Source organism: Durio zibethinus, chromosome 7 (assembly GCF_047325235.1).
Source record: "Durio zibethinus cultivar Kanyao isolate XHJ-2024 chromosome 7, ASM4732523v1, whole genome shotgun sequence".
NCBI lineage: Eukaryota > Viridiplantae > Streptophyta > Magnoliopsida > Malvales > Malvaceae > Durio > Durio zibethinus.
In genome coordinates this window covers 17359752-17382869 of record NC_143168.1, presented here as the reverse complement: position 1 = coordinate 17382869, position 23118 = coordinate 17359752, and the positions used below count along the sequence as shown (strand labels likewise).

Below are 23118 nucleotides of genomic sequence, written 5' to 3'. Positions count from 1 at the left end.
TAGACTATAAATTTTGTTACTAATTCTTCTCACGACTATCGTTTTGGAAAATTTTTTTTTTTTCAAATTTCGTATTGGTTCCCATATCTTACTTGTCTTCAACTTTAAAACATGAATATTTTGATCATCCTTTATAATGAGAATAGCTAACAATTTTTTTTTCGTTTGCCACTAGATATACTTAAACAATTGAATTGATATGGCGTGATGGAAAAGTCATTTTATAAATATCCCAATTATTTTTTATGTCTTTTAGATCAAATACTCTGAAATTTTCCTTGGCATCCAAACAATATTATAATTCTCCAAATAAAATTGAATTGCAAACAGATAACCAAAATTTTATGTCACACAAAAAGTTACATATTTTCCAATTACCTTCTCCTAGTTTATGGACAAAAATGGATACTGAATCAATCCATCCTTCGATTTCTAAAACCAAATAATTTGGAGGAAGTGAAGAAGTAAATAACATCGAATGCACCCATTGAAGCAGCTTAAGAAGTTTAATAATCTCTTTTGTTAGAGGATTAAAGAAAAATGAGTGTGCCTCATCTGGAGTCATTAATAGCCAGCCACACTTTGAAAAGCAGATTTCAACACCTAATACTTCTACAGGAAGGTCCAATTCGCAAGTGTAATTATGCATGAGGTAAAAAAGTTGACTTTTGTCAGTATTACCTTTGAGGATTCAGAACAACCATGAAAATGGAGAATTCGCATCATGATCGAATAGAGAAGGAAGTGGATGTGGTGGAGCAATGGGGATTGGTCATTATGCTTTGCAAATTGCACGAAAAATTGTTTTGTCCTCTACAAAGAGATTTGATGGTATCAAACTTAAAATATCTAGTGGAAAACTACTCCACACATCCTGATCGTTGTCCACTTGATACTTTTTGGATGATATCAAATCCTTGTTTTATATAGTTGCTGTGGTATTTACAAAAAAGTTAACCAAAAATTTGATTGCAATATAAATTCATACATATCTTAAGAAAAATCTAAAAATTCATTTAATATTTAATTTGCAAAGTATACAAAATATAGTTCTTTTTACTATAAATTCCAAATTTAAGATTTTTTTACGTTAAAATTTTTCACAAAATTTCAAATATTAAAAAAGCAATTTACAGTAAAAGCACCTAGAGTATTTGTGTTAAATAGAGAATCAACTGTCAAGGGAGATCATTCCTGGGCATTAGGTTAAGCTTTGCACCACCGATTAATGTTATCTCCACTAATTAATGTTTTCATCAATTAATGTTTCACCACATGTTTTTACTCTCTTTTTTTTTTTTTGTTAAATTCCAATAGCAGAGAAGAAAAAAAAAATGTCTTCAATGGGCACCATCAGAAGCTCACTAGATTTCGTCTTTGTTTATAATAAATTATAATGTAAGCCTCGGCCAGCCCCTACTGCTTTTGCAGCCATACTATACATCAGCAAGCATAACAAAACAAAGCTCTTACGGTGACTAAATTTTATTTAACTACCTATTTCAATTAAATTTGCATAATTAGTATATCGATTTAGTAAAATTTTCTTTTACAGGTAAAGTGGAAATTGAGAAATTAATCGAAAAAAAAAGAGAAAAAACTAAAAACTATACCAAGCATAAACTTCTAATGAAACATAAAAGCAAGATGTAAGTTTTTTTTTTCATATTTTATCAATTGACATGAAAAAATAATAACATTAATTTCACTTCCCAATAGTGCAAATCAAGCGCAGAAAGAAAATTAAGGTTAATAGTGATCATATTTAATAAGTAAGAAAGATATATAATAAATTGCTTCTCTTCTTAAAAACGAAATACCTTCAGTCTCTCTTTTGCTCCCTTAATTAATTCTATTTATCATTACAAAAAAAAAAAGAATATATATATATAAATTTATTTATGTATGTGAGGATATTATTGGGTTTTGGACAACTAATTAATTAGAATTCTTGTTGGATTTAAATTTATAATTACAATAGCAATAGGTATTATTAATTTGTAAGCCGAAGATACTTCTCACCATATTAGGATTAATATAACTATAATTAATATAACAATTATATTTATTAGCTTTTGAAATTAATTATTACATTAGAAGAATTTTTTGGTCGCTTTTGAAAGGATTATAAATTAATTTATTATTTATATATCTTTCGATCAAATATCTAATTAGCAATACATCTATATATTTCACTCTTAATTAGATCATTAAGCTAAGTACAAAAACTTTTCATTGAACTATAAAAAAAATTAAAAACCTGTAAGCAAAATGGGTGATGCATGAGATTAATTGAATTGTTAAAGGTGAAATATTTCAATTATAAAATATAAGTTTGATTTTTTCATCGGTATTTGCTTGAGTAAATAAACTGTTTATTGCAAGATGCACTGCAAAAGGCTTGTAAATTGAAGTGTTTTGTACATAGCAGATCACTGTTTCATGCTCCCATTTTAACTTTACATGGCATCCTTCAAAATTGGTTTCTCTGACGATGAGATATAAATTGATAACAATTATCATATGAAAATACAACAGTATATAATTCGATAATTTTAATAATGATATTTATATTTTATTCTGTTAAATCATGAACAAATATGAGGCAACCTGCAAATTTTTTTAAGGCCCTCTATATTGTTAACTTATCATATTGTATTACATTCACTAATGAATTGGCTCAATTATCATAAGTCATAATGATGCTCAAATCAGTAGAACCTTCTTAGGGTCACAGATGGGAAAGCTTACACCAAGAAAAGTAATAAGATTGCTAGTTGGACTCTAAGATTATTTCCAGCTGACAGGATACTGTGGAGAGATTTGACTTAACCTTAGTGATGAGAGATCGCGGCCATATAGAATCACTAAGGTGATACAAAGTAGGATGATCTTATCATCTATAGCTCTATCACCCCCATCACCCCTTTCAATACCTCGTGCCAATTACCTTCACAAATATCAGCAAAGTTTGATATTTAAAACTCCAGTAAGTGTACAGCTTCTTTGAGAAAAGATAAATCTTAAAAGATTTCCTAATAAACCATAAAAGACTCGATCAATTTTTGACTTCAATCCACTTTAATAAACTGCCCAGAATTACGTACTGGTTTATTTGAACTCTCACACTAGAAACCTATTCAGCCAATTTCATAATATGTACAACACAAGATCCATTATTTAGCACAAAGTCTCACTAAGTTAGGAACTTTGATGCGGTTCTTTGCCAAAGAAGTAAGGAGGATGTTAAAACTTCAAAGAAACACATAGGTAAGAATTTAGAGTGAACAGCCTGAGATACAACAATATACAACCAAGCTTATCTGAAACTATGGGAATTTAATAGGTGAGACGGGCAATAAAAATGTCTAATCCCCTGTCATATGAATCTCAAATTTTCTCAAACACGTGCATTAAGTGACTTAATAGGGGTAGTTACAGTCTTTGAACTCTTCTTAGGTCCAACATCACTAAGGCACAGAAATAATAGTTTTTAAACACGACAGATATTCAGATAAACTAAATAAAGCATACAGCCCAAAATTTAACATCAAACTAACAAAATTTAGCAAGTTAGTATTGTGAAGAATAAATAGATGAACGTAATAGCATTCCTTTCTAAGCTTGTATGTAATTGTAATCACCTGAAAAGTTCTTAACAAGACATTGCAAATACATTATACAAGTTTATTTGTCTCACTTGTGGTTTTTATATGTAAAATCATCTACAGTATTGTCACTTGTCTACTCCTTTAGAATGACTTGACAGGGTGTCTCAAAGTAATATATTAACAATTGTATTTATCTGAACATCCTTGTTATAGCTACTTGTGCAATATATCTCCAACTTGCATAGCACATAGTAGTGGAATATTAGGTTGCCTGACTTAATGGTTCTTGGTTTAGATAGCACTTCTATACTTGAGCTTGGAACAATAGTATTGCTCAAGGATAATTGGCATTCAACCCCAGCTCTTCCCCATGGAAGTTAACATCCTGCCCAATCTAGCCTTGTCGTATAATAATACTGATGCATGACATGAAATTAAGAAGGAAATACAGCTTAATACAGTTAATGATCTATTTTAAACTTTTACAATGGATTACTGGTGCAAAATTGATATTAATAGACCATCCAGATCACAAACTTTCAAATGTCCTTAAACTTACTTTAAGAGATTTAGTCAATAAGATATTGGTTATCACGAATAATTTTCCAGCTACCATCAAGAGTGGAATATTCAAAGGCAGAAACTTATTACATATTAACTGGGCATATATGATGCAGCATGTTATATGCATGTTTGGCCTAAATTTGTAGGACTAATGTTGATATACCATTTCTGCAATAAATCAATGAATAATTGCTAAAGATTGAGAAGATCGACGAAATAAACAGAAGAAACACTTTGAAATACCTGTGTACAATGTTGACAAGACTGTAGCAACATTGAACTGCAGGCCCCTTTAGGGTTCTATTCTTGTCTCCAACAACTACCCTCAGTGCACATACTTCATATATTTTATTGATGCCAACATCTTTCCTTTTCATCTACAGCAAGATAAGAACAAGAACTTCGACATCAGCAGGACATTGTAAAGGCTTTCCCAACAAAATAACAGTCAGATTGCTTGCTCATTTTTTAGTAAAAGATTTTAGAATCACATTTTAATTCTGGCTTAACTGACAATGCGTCTTCTGAAAGGCCAAGTTAAATTCTTCAAGGATACAATGCAACAAAAGGATTTTCAGTACAAAAAGTCTCTTATGTAGATCTGACATGTTGATAAATGTTCAGCAGTACGTAAGAATTAAAGTTCATGGTCGATTCTTAGATGCCTCTTTGAAACATGTAGTGAAATTAACTCTATTATGATATCGATAAAACCTACAGCTGCGAGCTGCAATTATAAAATAATCACAGTCGAACACCTTCACAATACTGTTTATTATGTATGGCGACCAAGAAAATTTTGAACCCCGGCAAAGGAAGAGGCTTTGACTGCATTTGGCTCTAACAACACGCACAATTATAATATTTTACAGCTAAGAAGCAAAGCATCCAAAAGTTGATACTCATACATTAATTGTTACTCCTACCTTGCAGTAGATACTATACAAACTTTTTAATCGGGTAGATAAAGTAACCTCCATCCCTGGAAGATAACTGCAGTGCAAAAGAGGTGAGGATAGAAAGCATCTACAAGATATGACCAAACCAACAATAGTTGCTCTCACATGCACAGGAGTTAAAACTAGTATATAAAACCAAAATAGTTTTATTAGAAAAAAGCAGCAGGAAAACATATGAAATTGATATGAACAGCTCCCTCTCAAATGCCTCCTCGCAAACAACAAGAAATGCCAGAGCAATTCCAACATGCTGCACAGCCTTCGGTTTTGGTTCCATCTCTGAACTTCTTCCAAGATTATTAAGAAAGTTAGTATGTTTTCTCCGATCCAATAAGATGTCAAAAGGAACCATTTCATCCAAAAGATCCTGCATGTATAAAACAACTGGAACAAATTACTCAATTTAAGGTTTCTGTTGAATACTGCATTTAAAACTTGTTTGTCTGCCTACCGACCCAAAACCCTCTAACCCTTTTGTTCTTCAGCATACATACTTCCAGATTTGTGCACATATGTTGCCACAATTATAATTACATGGATTAAAAAGCTGGAATTATATTTACAGCTAATCAATGCATCTAACTGATAGGAAATTAAGACTGTCTGGTACTCTGTTGAAAAGGAAAATTCCTCAAAACTAATCTAATTATATTATAATCTAATTCCATAATATAATATAATATAATATAATATAATATAATATAATATAATAAAGATTGTTTGGTACTCTTTTGAAAAGGAAAATTCCTCAAAACTAATCTAATTTCATAATATAATATAATGAGACTAAGGGGTGGATCCTATTCAGTTATGACCTTTTTAACTTGGAATTTCTTTCATTATTGTCCTATTATTTTCAAGAAGGCTAAAGCATGAAAGCCAATTTGCTTCTTGAATTTTATTTGAAGAAACAAAAGGTTTCAAAAATAGTCGAGGAAGAGCATGAACCTCTTCAAAATATGCAGTAAAACACAACCAGAGCAATCTGACAGAAAATAACAGTAACTACAGATTGCAACCATCACATGGTATTTGACATGCCTAGTTTGGATAGCAATTCATGACAACAAAATAAAGCTACTACACTAAATTCATTGACCAAATGCCTTTTACTAAAGAATTGAAGCAAGCTATGCTGTTCAGTGGTCAATATGCAGTCCTATATAATTACAATGTAAGTTGAGACATCTTCCAAGATCATGTGTTGAAGGTGCCCAATGACAGCATATTAGGTGTTTTTTATTAACAGTATCCAAGGTTCACTAAGAAGAAAACTAGTATTTATTCTATCAAAGGAACGCTGAAACGACCTGTCTACCTGAAATTTTTCATCCTTTGTCGATATTCTGGCAGGAAGACAGGATTTCTCAACATTATGCATTAAAACTTTCCGATATTAGCAAGCAGTCATTAAAATTGGCAAAATCCTAATACATCAAAGCAAGCCTTAAACCAGACAAAAAGAATATAACTAGAATATAGAACCATCATCATTTACCTTTATGCTAGTAATATCTTCATCACTCGCAGAAGCTTCATCTTCATGAGCTGAATTGTTTTCTTGTATCAAGGATCCCCTGGCTTTTGCAGATATTCGTCTAGGATATGCTCCTTTATTAAGGGGCTCCACATTGAAGCCAGATAAGCTCGCAGCTTCCTAAATATTTGAGGCTGCAACAGTGTCCTCAAAATTGAAACAACTGTGGTTACAAAATTTGTTTGATATGCATAATCCAAAAGGATTCACATTTTTAGTTAGAAGCTATAATACCTGCGGAGCAAAAGAAAAAGAAGCTACAGTATCTGTCAGAAAAGAATTTTAAGTCATGACATTGATTACCATAACACTATGGCATACGGGTTCCAATATAATCAAAGCTTGTCACTTTTTTCTCATTCTATATCTTTGACCATCTTAATCATGCTATATGCAATATTTATAAGTTTAATGGCAATTCATCCAAAGTGTGCAGATAGCATGGACCTAAAAGTCAAAACAAAATATTGCTGTTCCTGCATGAATCTAAAAGGTGATGAAAGGCTATCTGATGCATAGCTGTCAAGAACTTTGTAACCACAGTTTCATATAGCAATGCCTGATTATGAATATAGAACCCATAAAACCATACTCTTAACTGATCTTAAACTGTAAGTGTTAGGAACCAGATTTTAAGTATTAATTTTTTTTGGCTACATTAGGAAAAAGAGAAATATAACAAATGAAGTGAAAATTCCATGATTGTTGTCCCAATTTAAAAAAACTCATACACAATATGTGTCCCACTTTCCGATAAATTAGTTTAGCTACACAATTTAAAAAAAAAAAGGGGAAGAAACAAAGAGAGAGAAAGAGAACAAGGGCTCTAGCATTTAGGGATTATGAGTATAATACCATGAAATGTTCTAATATCATATTAAGCATCCAACCTAAATTCTATAGGCAATTAGTTGAGAAGACAAAATACACCCTAAACTTAACCATAATGCCACTTAAAAATAACGTTACCAAACTCAATGGATAAAAGGTGCCTAAATGAAATACATGTCCCAATCAAATAGGGTTAATAAAACTCAAACTACATGATGAATAAAGGACGTATGTAGTGTAAAATCATCAAGTACAATTAATATCATTAATGATGTTATGATAAATGCTCTTGCAACTTCCATGAACTAGAAACACACTCCTTTACCTGAAGAACAGCGAAGCAAAGATCTTCCAGCTCTGCTTTCAGTGCTCACAAACCCAATCTAGAAGTTAGGGAACACCAAAAAAGTAAGGTTTCTTGTGCAACAGCCTGAGCCTTAGCTAGGGGCAGGGCATAACTGTAAAGAATGATCACACCTTTGAGTGCAATTCATACATCAATACCATAAAGATTAACCTTCAAACCATTGAACTATAAATTTTAAGAATTGTAGCACCACAGATTTTGTTATAAATTTCTCAGAGCTTGACATACTGTGGAGCAATCTGTCCTTATAAATATGTTCGATGGAGAAAAACAGTGTGTCTATAATGCAAGATTCCTAAAGGGTTTAGAAATTTAGAATTCAAAAGATTCAATAAATGGATTAATAATTTTTTTGATTTCGATGAATTTTGAGATCAAAAGCAGGGTCTTTTAGGCTCAAAATACGTAAATACATGCGCGTGAGAGAGAGAGAGAGCTTCCACTAGAAACTCCGAGTTTGGTTCTTACATGGCATGGCATGCCACATCACCATATAGAAAGCTCTTATTTTGTCATGTTTGTGCCATTTAAACTCTAATGTACTAAAGATAATGGATTTTAATAGTTTCCATCAAAATAAAGCACAATTAAACAAAAATAATAATGAAGGAAAGGGGCTTATTTAGGAAATTTGGAAAAGTAAAATTGCTTTTTTTGGTATTTTAGCCTAAAAGTTTTTGTAGTTGTATGCACAATTGTAAGAATCAGAAAACTGAAAACCAGTGCCTGCAGAAAAAAAAGTCAAACCTTAGTGGAGAGACGAGCCCCAGAGCCAATAGCAAAGGCAGTAACAGCTACTTGGGTAATAGGAGAAGTGACAGTCCCATGGACAGTGGCACCAGAGCCAAAGGCGGCAGCAGCAGCAGCAGCAGCAGCAGCAGCTATGGTGTTAAGGGGAGAAGAAACAGTGAATTTCTGGGGAATACACCTTAAGTTAGAAGCAGTTTTGGGATGGAATTTGTGGAGAAAAAGAGGGGAAGTTTGGTGGGCAAGAAACATTTTCTTGGAATGGATATGGGATTGGCATGAAGAAGAAGAACAAAAAGAGAGTGCATGTTAAGGTTTAAACAAAAAAAAAAAAAAACAGATTTTTACATGATTCTTTTGTTGTTGGGGGGTAAGATTGAGATTGTAAATGTTTTAAAGAAACAGACTTTTTTATGAATTAAGAAAAATAGTAGCGATCAGAATCAAAGAATCAAACTCAGGACATCCTTTTTAGTAAACGTCCGCTATAAGGGCTTCTTTAATTAAAATTCATCTTTTACGTTAAAATTTTTACTAATTTTAAAAAATTCAATGTGATATAAAAAAACTATACCATATCAATAGCGTTATTCTAAAATTAAAATATTTTCTCCCCAACTATTTTAACTTGTAACATGAGATTTTCAATAATGGTTTCTAATTAATTTTTAGGATTTTAATCATAAAACATATTTTACGGTGAAATCTTTCTATTCAATGAGATAATGTTTTATAAGAAAAGATGAAAAGAGAGTTATCATTTACGCACTTTATAAAAAAAAATTTACTGCTATGTTTTGTTGATTTTTTTATTATTTTTTGGGTATTGAAGAGTATTTGTTCACCTTAGCCTCATGGTTTAGATATTTAAAAAAAAATTGTTATGAAAACACCTAATAAGTAAATCATTTGATAAAAAATAAAGCGATTGAATTTTAAACTTGCTTTTCTAAGTCAAGTTGGTTAAAAAATCCGTACAAAAATTAAAACGACAGCCAATGACGCAAACAACTTTCTCAAGCAAAATTTTCTTTTCATTTTTCAGTAGCTAAAATTCTCAAGTAAATAGACCAAGCTGACTCCCAATTATGTCCAAAGCTATTTCTAGTTTGTTTTTGTATGCTGGTTCTTGCTTTGTTCGATCAAATTTTTTACTTTTTTACCTGGAATTTAAGCAAAGAATATAGTCCACCTTGCAAGATTTGAAATATAGCAATGGCACATCATCAAGCCTTGAGCAATTAGATAAAATAAGCTCATTCAGAAGACACTAATTAACCAATGGTACTTGGAAGTTTCCTTAGATTTGTGCAATCTTTAAGATTTAAAAAAATTTAGTATTTTTATCTCATCAATAGATTGATCAACGTCACTCAGCTTGATTTTTGCAATCGTTGAGCATTAATTTCTTAAGGCTAAAGAGTCTTGAAAAGTTTGAAGTTTTAAGAAGGCTATGTAAATAATTGAGATTAATGGTTTCACATTTGGAAGAAACCGAGAATGAAGACAAAACTAAAAACAATTAGATAATGTTTAGTTTCAAAAAACAGAGTCATATTTTATTTTTATTTTTTTTGGAAAATGATGAACATGAGTGAAATCGTGTTTGGTAATTGAAAATAAAAACAAATTTTTAGAAAATAAAAATAAAAATGGGTTAAAATATGAAAACAAAAAAACATATTTTTAATTGAAAAAATAAGGGATGTACACTACTTTTTTACTTGTGTTTTGCAAGTTACCATATTTGAATACATTTTAATGTCATTAATTAATAAATATAACTTATATTTATAATTAGATGCCATTAATAGTAATATCATTGAATATTTTATTTATTTCCTTATTTTTGCATTTAAAAAAATTATTTTCATTTACCAAATACATTTTTTAGAAAACAAAAAATAAAAAATAAAAACTATTTTCTAAAAAATAAAAATAAAAATAAAAACAAAAAACGTTTTTTCAATCCAAATAGAGTCTTTAGTTTTCTTTTAAAAAATGAAACAATTAGTTTTTATAAATGTGATGTTGCTTCATTAAAACGAAATAAAAATTATTATTTCCAAACTTGTTTTAGGTTAGTTTTGCTCATGTCAAGAATAATTAACATCGAAATATCTAAATTTATAGGAAGACACTCTCGAGGAAATCCATGCTTCCACCATGCCACATCACTAGCAATCAAATGGGTAGCCGACACGATTAAAACTAAAAAGTGATTGCAACCACATCGCACTGACACCCATTTGAATATAAATGAAGTCCAAGTTTTGCATCTTTGCAAATACTTCAATTTTCATATCTATCTCATTGGACATGGGAAATGGATTTATAACATGTAAATTAGCAGTTGCCTTTCCAAAGTTGTCTTCTAATAATCTTTTTAAGTCAATGGTCAAGTATTTAACAATTTCGATATCCTTTTGAAAGAAAAAGGTTTTTTAGAAAGAAAATTAAAAAATTATATATTTTGGGTAAAACAAAAGGCATAAAAGATATAGGTAGAAATTTTAAGTCTCTTACAATTTTTCTTCTTGCATCAAATGCATCATTAGCCTTCTTTTTTACTAACAATTAGGAAAGACTTGCTAATGAGATTTTAAATTCTAATTATTGTACAAAAATCAAAACTATTTAATATTATATTTGTGTACGAAAGATAAAATCATATAAGATATATATTTGAACATAATCATTTATACTTGTTTAGCAAAAGTATAAACAAAAGCCTTATTTGAATTATTGGTTCGTTGAATAAAATTATAATTAAAAAATTATTTCTTTTCATAGCATAAATCCTTCAAATTGAATGCAAGAATTTTTTTCATTGAGAGTTATTGACTACCAATCACACATTTGAGTTCCCATCTTTGGAGCAAGTAATTGTGAGCCAATTTCTTGAATTGAAGATTTTTTGTCATGGAGTTCTAAATGTCTCCCCCTGCTAAGAAGAGTCCAAGTGAAAAACAAAGATGAGAAAGGATCTTGGGCAGGTGACCTCAACAGTTCCATCCAACAGCTTTTTACAGAAAAGGTACTTATAAATTTACCAAAATCTATTTATCTCTAATCTTGTTTGTTTTCTAAGGATCTTGCAATTAAAATTTCTGTTTCTTGGTGCTGTTTTGAAAGCCATTGGTAATTGCTCTGTTTTTTTAGTTTTTCTGTCTTTATTTCTTTTTAGCCATGATATTTCTTTTTGACTTATGATAACTAGTTAATAAGTTGGATTTTATAGGTTGGATTCCAAGGAATGGAGTATTGTGTACTTTTCGAGTTTTCTAAGTTAATGGAGATATGGAATGAGAATCTTCGAGGAGTTTTAGACTTAAAAAACTCTTAAGATTTTGGAAGTCTATGGATGTAATAGGAGGCTGCCACGTTTACAATAATGTTCCCTCCAGCATAACTGTTGAGTCCTGTTCAAACTTGGCAAATTATTTCTCTTTGTAAGTGTAAGTTCTTAGTCGGGGTTGTTGAAAGAAAAGCAAGATTTAGTCGACACTAGAATAAAGTTTATGCATACAAGTAGCAAATTATAGTCCCTCTAATGTAAATTTTCCAATGACCCTGATTTGAGATGAAAAGTTAGTTAGTGTTATAAAAAACAGACCCAAACTTATTCAAATATTGAACCATCTTCTTGATTATGGCTCAATCTCACTAAAAATCCAAAGAAGAGAATAATATGTGCATCGCTCTATTATATTAATAACAATACAGGTAGTCCTTACACTCAATACGTTCACAACTTTGGTAACAGAAACAATTTAATCTCCAATTCTCTAATTGGAGATCAACCTCAAATTGCTCATAAGGAAGAAGAAAACAAATAAGAGAGGTTGATACTTTATCCCTCTTCAATGAAAAGGTGATTGCTTCTTTTGTGATTGTGCTAGGATAATTGTATATTCTTGTAGCGAGCTTTTCTTGCCTCTATTAGTTTCACCTTTCATAGCATATATTTTATAAGACCTAATACGGTTGGTTTCCCACTCCTTCCATGCATCTTATCTAAGTATAATTTATTTTGCCTCGCTTTCCCTAGATTAAATGAATTGAGAATCTCTGGCATGAGGAAGTGGAGAAAGATTTAGTGGGACAAACTCAATGAGGATTCATTTTATGAACTAGATGTCCTCATAGTGAAAAGCTGTGAAAGACTTTTGAGTGTTTTTCCATTTAATATGATGGAAAGACCTGACAAACTAAAAGAACTGCATGTATGGAACTATGATTCATTAGAAGAAACAGTTGGAGCTTATGGACTCAATTCTAGTGAGTCACATGCAAAAGTTGCTATTCAATCGATCATCAAGTTTGTACTTCCTAAAGTGAGTTTCCTTGGGTTTTGTACACTACCCAAATTGAAGTGTTTTTACTCCACGATACATACTACAGAATGGCCATCATTGATAGAATTGCAAGTGATTGAATGCAGCAAAGTAGAGATATTCGCTGGAGACTATCTAAACCTACTAGAAGCGCAAGGAGAGAACCAACTTGAAATCTGTACTCAACAACCCTTGTTTTGGGTCAGTAAGGTATGAACATTATAACATTTAGCTTGCGTTGATGAATATTCAATATAAAATTTTATGCGGTCGATTATGTCAAGGTCAATCTGCAATAATTTGCGTTATTTTTCTAGTAATTCCAAAACTATATATTACATTACTATGCCAAGTTTTGGCTGTTCTGCTGTTTTTATTTTATTCTATTCTTCTCATTGTTAAATAAACAATTGGGATTTAGACCTTTTAGGTTGATTGTAGTTGCAAGTATGCTCTAAGTCCTTTGCCAACTGAAACCCTTGCTTTTTCTTAACATACTTGTTAATTTCTCAGGATTCATTCCTTAATCTACAAGTACTAATTCTTGAGAAGAATGACATTATGAAGGAAACATGGCTTGGAAAACTTCCAACTCAAGATTCTAGCGAACTAAGAGCGCATGAACTCATACTCTTTCCTGACTATACCGTCACGGTCCCAGATTGTTTCATTCAGTCATTTCGAAATCTTAGAAAGCTAGTTGTCAATGAAGCTTCCTTTAAAGAAATATTTCCATGTGAAGGACATGAGGGTGTGGGAGAACATGCAAAAGCACTTTCTTGGTTGACTGAACTAAGTCTATCAGAACTTCCTGAGCTGACACATCTCTGGAAGGAAGAAACACCACTTGAAGATGCATCTTACAAGAATGTGTTTTACTGATTGCCAAATGATAGCAGAAGTCATAGCTTGTGCAAGTTATGAAGTGAAGGATGACATCATTTTTTCCCAGCTGAAGTATTTGGAACTTCGTAGTCTTCCAAGCCTATCAAACTTCTGCTCAGAGAATTATACCTTTCTATTCCCTTCCTTGGAAAAGGTTATTGTCAGAAACTGTTCAAAAATGAAGATTTTCTCTCAATGAGAGTTGATCACACTCAATATACAGTAAGTTCAATTTGATGGAGATAAAAAACGCTGGGATGGCAATCTAAACACCACCATGGAACAAAACTTCATACAAATGGTATGTCTTTTTACCACTTTGCATTTCAACATATTTGAACATGCTGCTTCTGATTATTTAGAACCTAAAACCTCATATATAATTCATTCCTTTTGCTTAATGCTGCTGTATTCTTAATAAAGATAGGCATTAAAAGGAAGCCTTTATGCTTCCTTATAAAAGTGAACAAACCAACGTAAAAATTTTCCAGCATGAAAGATTTAGGCCGTTAACTTCATTCATATACATTTTCACGTGTATTTGAAAATATAATATTTATCTCACACTTGTCTACAGAATTCTTTTCACCTTGTAATCTTAACCGATGTTATATTTTTATAGAATACTGACGATTCTAAAGAAGACTAAAGATGCATAGGCAGATCCATGGTTTTGAAGTAGAGTGTCAATCAACATCTTCAAAAATCAAAAAATAAAAAAAAATTGAAAAAAAATTTTTTCGTCAAATCCTCAAAAATTTTTAATATCCTTTTTATCCATAAAATTAATAAATCCATTAATAATATTTTATATATTATAAGTGGACATAAAAAAAAAATATCTTGGATCAGTTACTGTAAATTTCACTCATGCCTAAGTTGGATAAGTACTGAAACAGAAGAAGAGCCAATTACATTCCAAAGAATGTTAATTTCTATGTTTTTGTGAATATTATAGCTAAAGTTCCTGCAAATCTTTTTGCTGAAGTCAGATACTGAGAGGACATTTTTCTGCGAAACTAATCAGTCTTCTTTATAGCTACGTCTCACATTTATAAATGCAACTGGCACTTTATTGTTGCACAATAAAGGGCTTGCTGTTTAATTTATGGAGCATTTCTCTGCTGAAGCGCCAACACTGCCACATTTCGTGGTAGCATTAGGCATTTCATCTCTTACCAATATTGTATTTGAATTTTTGTTATTTTTGTGGTTGAATTTTCTACGTGTGTATATGCATCTGTGCCTTTATTTAGTTATAAGTTCCATCAAATGAGACTCCTTTCTATCATCATTTATGCAAATATGTAAAAATACGTGTTCATTCTCATGGCTTGAGTGAAATCAAATAGCAAATATCAACCATGGAAGTACTTCAATTAGTACATTAATTCATAAAGTACTCATAAAAGATTTTAAAAGCTTTGTGTAAAACCAAGCAAATGTGTCACCTCGGTTCAAGTAATAGAAGCTGGTCTTTAAGAGAAAAAAAAAAGAGTAAAGTTCATTTAGTTCTTTAAGTTTTAAGCATAAATCAACTTAAGATTTTTACTTTGAAAAATGGACATTTCGCCTCAAAATTTTCAATTAATAGAATAATGAGATTTTTTTGTCAGTTATCTGTTAATTATTTCATTAAAAGTCTCAATAAAAAACTATTTTACATATGAATAATTAATATCCTTAAACAGTCACAAAATGTAATATTTGATAATTATAAATTATTGTTATTTTGTCTCAAGATATATAAAATTTATTAATAATATAAAAAGATTTTTTAAATGCAACATATAAAAATAAAACTTACGATTATAAGTATGTTAATATATAAATGTATATATAACAAGATGAAAATATTAAGCAGGTAAAAATTTTAACCAAGCCTTTTCTTTTTTTTTAACCAAACATTTTTTCTTATTATATGTTACATGTTCATTTTCTTTTAAATTTGTTCCAAAAAAATTATTACATGTTAAATGTATTTATTTTATTATAAATATTTACATATTAACTTATTTATAAATGTGAAGTTTGTTTTTATATACTGCACCTAAAAATCTTTTTATATATTATTAATATATTTTATATATTTTAAGAAAAATAAAAAAATTTATTTGTATAAAACATTACTTTATGTGAATATTTGGGGATATTGATTTTTTAAGCATAAAATGATTTTTTAATGAAATTTTTTTGAAATAATTAAGAAATAATTGACAGAAGAACTTCATTGTCCTATTAATTGAAAAGTTTGGGATGAAATGTCTATTTTTTAAACTAATAAGCTTGAGTTAAATTATGTTTAAAATTTAAAGACTTAAATAGAATTTACCCAAAAATAATTGAAAGGAAAAACAAATTTTGATAAATGATAGAGAAAAAATAAAATTAATACTATTTTATTATTACACTTTTCATATAGTGTGAAAGGACTTGCAAAGCCACATAAAATATCAAATAATTTTAAATTATTATAACATATAAATATTAATGTTATTTTTGTCATTTTTTTGTCACAAAAAGTTTAAGAATAAAAGAGGTATTCATATTTAAAGTCTGTTAACTCATAAGGAGATTTATGAATCTTTCGAGATTTTTTAAATTTACAAATTGTCTACCAACAAAAGATCATCAGTATTCAAATTTAGGTATTTTACATCCAGATTTTAAGCCTTAACTATTTGCATCAATCATTGTTGATATTTTTTAATTATTACTAGGTAAAAATTTTAATGTTATTCTTGTCCTATTTGCCTCATAACCACTTCTACTAACATTCAATCTAATTTTCCCACCATTGTTTTCAATCTGACCCGGTCAATTACATTCCGTTGCTTTTTTTTTTTTAATTTTTATTTTAGCCTCTTTTATTAATCTATTTTTAACGTATTAATATGTTTTTATGCATTTATAATTATGAAAAATAGAATTTAGAAAGTCCACTAATAATATATGAGATAATTTTCTTTTTATATGATAACATTATTATTTTATTCAATTTAAAATTTTTTTCATAATTTTTTTATTGAATAGGTTTATGATAAGTTTATCCTAACCCTTAAAATGAAAATTTTGACGTTGTTTCTACTAGTAACCGGGTTTTAATCCTTGGAAACTTCAAGTTTAAAAAAAGTTATAAATGATTAATAATTAGATTATCAGTTATTTACTACTAATTTATTTATGATTTACTACTAAATTAGTAATAATTTACTATTAAATTATTAATGATTTATTTCTAATTTATAAATGATTTGCCATTAAATTATGAATGATTCATCATTACATTATGAATTATTTTTATTAAATTGTTGGCAATTTACCACCAAGTTATTGATAATTTATGATAACGTTATAACTGTTTTACTATTAATTTACAGATAACTCACTAAAAAGTTACCAATGATTAACTATTTTACTATTAAATTATCACTGATTTATAATTAAGTTATTTGTAATTTACTATTATATTATTAGTGATTTACTACTAAATTATTGATTTACTTCTAAATTGTTAATGATTTACTATTATATTTTTATATATTTATTATTATGTTATCATTCATTTACTACTTAATTTTTGATTTTTTACTATAAAATTATCACCATTTTATCACTAAATTATCAATGATTCATTATAAAGTTATTACTGATTTATATTAAATTATGCAATATTTATTTTTAAGTTATCATTGATTAACTATTTTATTATCAATGATTTACTACTAAATTCTATTGATTTACTTTTAAGTTTTCAATGATTAACTACTAAATTATCAATTTTTTACTACTAATTTAACATTAATTTACTACTAAATTATCAATTATTTACTAATAATTTATCATTAATTTCTACAAAATTATTTATGATTTCCTACTCTCAATTAATTACTATGAAACTAAAACTAATTTACTATTAAGTTTTTACTAATTTACTATTAAGTAGTCAAATAATTTATTACTAAGTTATCAATATACCACTAATATTTTTGTCATATAGAAAAGATAGAGTTATGTATAATCAATCAATATTTTGTCTCATTTTTTTATTTAAAATAATCTTTGTTTGGTACTTTTGTCTGTTGAATAATTATACCTTTTATCAATTAAAAGCTAAAAATTTCTTTTATTTAAAAAATATTATACATAATTTTTTAAAAATTTCTTTTATACATAATTTTTTATTATATAAAATATATTAAAATACATAATTTTAAAAAATAAAATAAAATAAATTATTAACTTTGGTACTTGTCATGTTTTCTTAAGAAAATTTCAATTCTAAGAATAACTTGTTATGTAATATCTATATAATTTATAATGATTTCATTTTCAGTATTAACAACATAACTTTTCATGAATGAATGTAATTTTGGTATAAACACATTTAAAAAATAATTTTAATGAATTTTGTCGCACCATAAAGGAATTAACTAAAACAATTAATTTTGCTTCAGTTGATAGTTTTTTACTTAGAATAATTTATGTTAGATCGTTCAATCATTGAATGCAAAAAAAAGAGCAATTTAAGACAACTAAAAATTATTAAATAAAATTGAGATATCAATTAATCATATATATATATATATGTGCATATTAATATAAAAGTTAGAAAAAAATTAACTATTGTTTCAATTAAAGTGAACAATTTTTATTACAATTTAACAAGACCCAATCATGAGTTATTGATAACTCCACCACTTCTTAAATAATCAAACAGTACAATTAAAGGACCTCTGATTTGACAATGATTTTTGTTTTCAGAAATAACAATAAAAAAATTTTATAATAAAAAATACAAAAAAATTAATTATATAGATTAGACTAAACTGTAACAATATTTAAAAAATTATTTCAAGGTACTAAAAAGATTTAATTATGTTATAATTATCAAATGATTAACTCATAAAACATATAAATAATAAAATCATTAACATACATATATAGTTAATTTATTAAAACAAAATAAAATTAAAAGATAAAAAAATGCTTTAATGACATAATTATGATTATTTTTATTGAATTATTTAGAAAAATAAACTGTATATGCAATTGTTTTTACAACAACTAAAGAAACAAATTTCATAAAATTGTTTTATTCCTATACACACCAAGTTTTAATATCGTTTTATTTGTATTTTCATTTGATATGAAAAATCATTTTGCTTATAAAAAAGTAAGTCTAATAACAAAAAAAAAATAATTTAAATTAAATTTATAAAATATTACTAATAATATTTTAATAAATCGCTTTTAATATTTTTAAAATTAAAATTTTATTAAGGGTATTTTAATCAATCACTTTTAATTTTTTTTAGTCTAATTATAAAAAAGGTCTAATAATTAAAAAAATTATTTAAATTAAATTGATAAAAATATTTATTAAAAACATTTTAGCCAATCACTTTTGGCACTTTTAAAATTAAAATTATAAAATATTTTATAGTTTAATTTCATATAGACTTTATTTTTAATTTTATTTGATTTAAATTAAACTTAAATAAATTAACAAAAGTTATATATTTATGGATAAAGTTATTAATTTAAAATTTTATAAAGGTGTTTAGGTTGATATATATATATATATATATTATAAGTGGACAAAAAAAAAATTGGATCGTATATTTTTATCTCATGCCTAAGCTGGATAAAAAGTACTGAAACTGAAGAAGAGCCAATTACTTTCCAATTAAAGAACGTTAATTTCTATGTTTTTGTGAAGATTATAGCTAAAGTTCCTGCAAATCTTTTGTCTGAAGTTAGATAGCAAGATAGTATTCTTTTGCGAAATTTAATCAGTCTTCTTTATAGCTACGTCTTACATTTGTTACATAACTGCTTCATAAATGAAACTGGCAGTTGATTGTTGCAGAATAAAGGGCATGCTGTATTATTTATGGAGCATTTCTCTGCTATAGCACCAACACTGCCACATTTCATGCTACCATCAGACATTTCACTTCTTGCCAATATTGTATTTGAATTTTTTACTATTTTTGTGGTTGAATTTTCTGAGTATATATATGCATCTGTGCCTTTATTTAGTTATAAGTTCCATCAAATGAGAATCCCTTCGATCATCTTTTATGCAAATATGCAAAAATTTGTGTTCATTCTCCTGGCTTTAGAGAAACCAAATAGCAAATAATTTCTTTTACTTTTTTTACTTCAAACAACACAATAGAAAATGGTTTCCTAAAATTTCTTTTTTTTCCTCAAATTTTTTTTTTTAGAAAACGGAGCCTAAGAATCATGCAAACTAAGGGATTATATATTCAATATGGTAATATTTAATTTATAAAAATTTATTATTGAATCGTTAATTTAATGGTATTAAAATTTACTTAAAATTAAAAATTTGGAAATCAAACTTCAAATTTTAATAATCACAAAAAAAAAAATCAAAGACATTTGTTAGAATTTAAGACGAATTCCATTTCAAAATTTCGTCAACTCCAGTAACGAATACTTGATTTCAATTTTATTCAATTTAATGTGTTTTTCTATTTTCTTTTCCATCCCAAAAATTTTGGGGCTTTGTCACATAAAACATCAAATAATTTTAAATTATTAGTACATATAAATTTTACTTTATTTTTGCCCTATTTGCCTCATCACTATTTCTGCTTTTACATTCAATCTCATTTTCCCACTGTTGTTTTCAATCATGTCCCAGCCAATTTCACTTGCTATGCAAATAGACCTTTCGCGACACTCCGTTGTCCATCACATCTGTTCTTCATTGTATATACCCAATATAATTATAACTTGCTCACTTTGAGTCGCCTTAGTCAAATTAATTTTCGCTTTGTTCTGTTATTGAAAGACAAAAGGCAAAATGAATTTGCTTTCCTTGCTCGTTGATAAGTGGGAGAATTAGTTGCTGAGCCGCCTGAACCATCTTTGAAGAAAGGCAGATTTTCTCATATTTTGAGGTGGTACGCCGTACGCCCTTAAAGACCCTTCCAACTTTAGGCCCTTCGCTTTCTTTTGATTGGCTCGGTGTTACTTGCTATATTAGGGGCTTTTCTTTCTACTTGTTTCATTGTAATTTGCTTTTTTCTTTTCTACTTGTTTCATTGTAATTTTCTTTTCTGGTTTCGCTCCTCTTTGTTCTCTCTTTTTCTTTTTGTTTACCCACAGATTTTGTTATTCAGTTTGCTTCCTGTTTGCTTCTCACAACTTAGAAAATAAAAGAAAAAGCGAGAAAAAAAAGAAGAAAAAAGACGGAGTTTGTTGTCGCCATCGTTAGCTCTTTTGTCGCCATAGCTGCAATGTACACGATCTCTCCCATCAAAAACCATATCAAATACCTTTCTAATCATGAGAATCAGGTTCAGACCTCAAGAATCGAGCTGAGAGCCTGAAGGATGCAAGAGAAAGAGTGCGGCATTCCGTTGATGCTGCTAAACGAAACAGGGAAGAGATCGAACATGATGCTGACAAGTGGTTGACTACAGTCAACAAGAAGATCGCTGAATAAGTGGAGAAAGTAATGCGGGATGAAGAAGAAACAAAGAAAAAGTGTTTCATCGGCTTGTGTCCTAATCTATGGACTCCTTAGAAGCTTAAAATGAAAGCAGAAGAGAAGGCGAAGCTTGTTGCTGATCTGCTCGAGCAGCAGGCCAAATTTGACAGGGTTTCTTTTCGTGCAGCTCCACAAGGTATCATTGCCGCATCTGTTAAAGGTTTGTAAGAATTCGAGTCAAGGACGTTGGTTTCAAATGGAATCATGGGGGTACTGAAAGATGCTAGTATCAATTTTATAGGGGTGCATGGGATGGGTGGCATAGGAAAGACTAAGCTAGTCAAAGAAGTTGCTGGACAGGTCAAGGAGAGCAAGTTATTTGATTCAGTGGTTATAGCAACTGTAAATCAGACCCTTGTTGTTAAAGGAATTCAAGACCAAAAGTGCAGATTTATTGGGTTTAAGATTTGAGGAACAGAGTATTGTAGGAAGGGCACCTTGACAGCAAGAAAGATTGAAAAAAGAGGAGAAGATTCTTGCTGTTTTGGATGATATATGGGCAAGATTAGATCTTGAGGAAGTTGGGATTCCTTTTGGAAATGAACATGAGGGATGCAAGATTCTGCTAACTTCTAGAGATCTCAATGTCTTATCAAGTGGGATGGATACTCGGAAAAATTTTGCAGTTGGCCTTTTAAATAAAAAAGAAGCCAGGGACCTGTTTAAGAAGATGGCTGGTGACAATGTTGAAAGTTGTGATTTGCAGGCTACAGCTATTGAAGTAGCAAAGAAATGTGTGGGATTGCCAATCGCCATTGCACCAGTTGCAAGGGCTTTGAGAAAAAGAAGTTTGTTTGAATGGAAGAATGCTTTGTGTGAACTAAAGAGGCCTTCATGGCTTCATCAATAAACTTAAAAGGGGCAACAGCGGGTGTATATTCAGCTATAGAGTTGAGTTACAATTATTTAGAAAGTGAGGAAGTTAAGTTGACTTTCTTGCTTTGCAGTTTCTTAGGCCATAATGGGTTGATTCAAGACTTGTTGAAATATATAATCGGTCTGGGTTTGTTTCATGACGTGAACAATAGAGGAAGCAAGAAACAGAGTATTGACAGTGGTGAGTAACCTGAAAGCCTCTCGTCTGTTGCTTGATAGTTTCAACAGTGAACGGTTTGATATCCATGACGTTGTTTCGTATTTTGCTACATCAATTTCAAATAGGGACCTCCGCATGTTTGCGTTAATTAATGGTGATGCGCTGAAACAATGGCCTGAAAACGAAGTGATGAGAAAGTGCAATGCGATTAATTTACTTTACCTAATATTAGTGAGCTTCCTGAGAAGATGGAGTGGTCACTTCTTTCCTTTTTCCATGTGGCCCATGAAGGTACAGTAAAATTCCTGCCAACTTTTTTAGACGAACAGAAAGACTTAATGTCTTAGATTTGACTGGAATGCACTTTCCATCCCTACCTGTGCCAAGTGAACTCCTCATAAACCTTCACACGTTGTGTCTAAACCAATTGAACAGAAAGACATAACCATCGATGGGAAGCTCAAGAATTTGGAAATCCTTAGTCTAGCTCGATCAGACATTAAAGCACTACCTCAGGAGATAGCACAATTGTCTCAGTTAGGGATGTTAGATTTGAGTCATTGTACTAGACTCAAAATCATCCCACCAAATGTCTTGTCGAGTTTGTCCAAATTAGAAGAATTATACATGGACAATAGCTTTGTTCAATGGGGTAAAAATATTGATGAAAAAGACTGAAGATTTGCATCTGGATCAACTTAAAGGCATCAAGAATG

General features: G+C 29.5%; 1 pseudogene; it reads left to right on the top strand.

The window, feature by feature from the left end:
* The first annotated feature begins 13842 nt into the window (after positions 1-13842).
* LOC149518049 (disease resistance protein At4g27190-like) lies at positions 13843-23118 on the top strand (annotated as a pseudogene).